Source organism: Elgaria multicarinata, chromosome 3 (genome assembly GCF_023053635.1).
Source record: "Elgaria multicarinata webbii isolate HBS135686 ecotype San Diego chromosome 3, rElgMul1.1.pri, whole genome shotgun sequence".
Taxonomy (NCBI): Eukaryota; Metazoa; Chordata; class Lepidosauria; order Squamata; family Anguidae; genus Elgaria; species Elgaria multicarinata.
In genome coordinates, this window is record NC_086173.1 from 84,392,051 (window position 1) to 84,395,226 (window position 3,176).

The window sequence follows — 3,176 nt, forward strand, 5'->3', positions numbered from 1 at the left end:
CTGATTCATTATTTCAATGAATAAGCCAGTTGCACATACTAAAGGATCTGCTGCCTATGCCTGTTGGCTGTTCAGAGAAACTCTGAAACTTGGTTTTTGATCTTTAAAATAGATGGACCTTATATTTTGCTTTTTACAAGTCAAAGAGGCTTTATCTTTGTATTTCTGAAACAGTATGCAGACCTCCCCCTCATTGACCATCCTGGTGAACTGAAAGCCCAGGGGCGTTTCAAATGTGGTTTGACCTAGTAGAGATGGATCACTTGTTCAAAGGAGGGGGAATAAAAAAATTACATTTGACTAGCAAAATCCCTTACATAATGCTTGAGGAGCTACTGTGATAATGGCCCTTGAAATAGACTTGTATCGACTTTAAATCAGTAAGTACAAGAAATGTAAAGGCGATTGCAACCTTGTACTGTCTAAGTGTCTATTGCAAGGTTCCAGAATGGACCATTTAGGAATAACTTGCAAGGAAACTATTTTTATTTTTATTTATTTATTTTTTTATTTATTACATTTCTATACCGCCCAATAGCCGGAGCTCTCTGGGCGGTTTATACAGCTGTTGTAAAAGTGTTGGCATTTTGCCTATGTAAATCAAAGCTAAAATAGGTGAAGTTTAAATGTTTGCTCTCGGCACATGTTGGCAACCTTGTTTTTGTTGGGGGGGGGGTGGGGGGGGAAGGAGAGATCTTTGCTTCAAGTTTTCTTCATTAAAGAACCTCTGGATTAAATTAATTAGATTTGAAAGATGTGAGGATAAGTGATCACTGGATGCTTGAAAAAGCTTGAGTGCTAGTTGCAGAGTAGCAGTTTTCTCAGTGGAAGCGTCAAGTACTACAACATCACCAGCTGAATGAAGTATTTCAAGCACAAATGTCAGAATATTGCAGTAAGAGTGAATTTGTGCAAAGCAAATGACAAAAAAAATAAGTAAGCCTGTGGCTGAAATACTTACAAGCAAATATAGTATCTTAGCAGAGAATACAAATGCCCTGGTCTAGTTGTGCGTAGTTACTTGTGACTACTAGCAATAGCATGTAAATTAGGGTTGGCATCTTATTTGGATGCATGCAAACACAACACACTACATGATTCTGCATTTCAGGGAACTGCCTGAAATGAATACCTTTTCTTTGCTAGATGTGCTTGGAGGTGCGTATGCACATCCTCATCAACCTTTCTGGCATTACTAATCAGGATTCCAGTAAAGCGCCTTGTCAGCAAAAGTTTAATTTTAAATGACTAGTTTATTGACTAGATCTTTCAAAAACAAATAATTGGTTCAGTCCTTTATTTCATACAACCATAGGACATTACATCATTTAATTTTAACAGAAAACAAATCTGAGGCCTAAATCCAACATAGAGTTGGGCATGCTTAAAAATTTAAGCCTATTAGCTGACTTAAGGCTATTTAAAAGTTCAATATTGAACTTTTAAATAGTCTTATTTGAAAGTACTGAACTGAATAAGCTAAATGTGCTTGAAAATATATTTTTAAAAAACAAGAAAACAGTGAATACATGTTTAACGTGTTAAACAAATTAAAACATGCTGTCATACCCTGCATAGGAATGGAGTTGGGATGAGGACATGGAGGAACCCAGACCTGTTGCTGAAGGATCCAGCACAAGGGGGGGTGGAACCTGTGCCAACTGGGAATCCTGCCAGTATAGGGAGCAAAGAGGAGGAAGAGCCTGGCACAAGTGTATCGGCATCTATGCCAGCAGAGAGTCCTGCCAGCTTAGATAACCAAGAGGGGCAAGAACCAAACGTACCTGTTCCGTCTTTTAGCCAGCATAGGGCTAAGTGACTTGCATATATATATGCCTCAGAGAGCTAGGGAGAGTTTGTCAGAGGTTAACTGATACCCTGGCGAAAGCTCCAGTGTTTGTTGCCTGTGACTTCTCAGCCTTGTTGCCTAGAATCCTGTTTGACCCCGGACCGACTCTTGACTACGCTGCCTGCTAATCCTCTTGGACAACGGACCCCCCTACCTGCTGTAAGCCTTGATCTGGACTATTTGTGTGTCTTTTTGCTAGCGTCTGGCCGCTTCCAAAGGGACTGAATGCTGCCTGTAACTTTGAATGCTATAACTGCCTTTCCTTCGTTGCTGTATTATAATAAAGCGTTGGCAGTGGTCTTATCTCTGTCAAGCTCATTAGCTGTTTGTTTCTTGTCGGCCTTTGGCAGCTCGCCTGGATACATACCACACAGGAAGTCCTAAGGTATGATGGTTTATATAGGGTGACCATATTTTGGAAACCAAAAAGGAGGACAACATGGCTGCACACCAAGAGGGCTTGTCCACCAACATGTCCAGCCCTCATCTGAACATGGCCTTGGTCACATGTCTGATTTCACAGCACACAGTTAAACCTGTTCTACATAATATCTTAATGTTAAAATCACTGAAAGAACAAGTGAGGCATTCAATGTATCATAATTTAACTTCGCTCAATCCTGCTTTTACTATCCTCCGTGTGATACAGTCTCCCTTTCCTTCAAATATCTTTTCTGACTGCAAATCCTGCAAATAACATTTAACACTCTTTCCCCATCACCTTTCTCATATCCATACTCACATTCAGCATTCTGCTACCACTGAACAAATGGAGCAATTGACAAGTGCAGAAAAATCTAGTACAAACTAGCATTCAAAAAGAGTATCAAATCCTATTACACTGCAAACATTAGCTATGTAACAAAATAGACTAAAGGCTTGTTGAAGTCATTTCTCTTAGCTTGTTTCAACTTCATCAGCCATGTAAACAAGACCATGTCAGTAGCAATAGGGGGGGGAAAGCCAGAACGGATGCCCATTATCACAATGCTAGATAAGGATCCTTGCCTCCTTTTATCCAAATAGTTGCTTAATTTACACTGCCTCGGTGTGCGGAGAACTGAAATCTCAATCAGGGACCCAAAGAAAACTGTTCAAAGAAACCAAGACATAGGGCTCATCTACACCAAGCAGGATATAACACTATGAAAGTGGTGTATAAAAGACAGGAGCTACACTACTGCTTTATAGTGGTACTGAAGTGCACTGCAACTGTTGGAGCCCATGACACATCTATACCAAGCAGGATATAACACGATGAAAATGGTATGAAAGCAGTATATGGTATATGTCAATGAGCCCCAAGAGTTGTCAGTGCACTTCAATA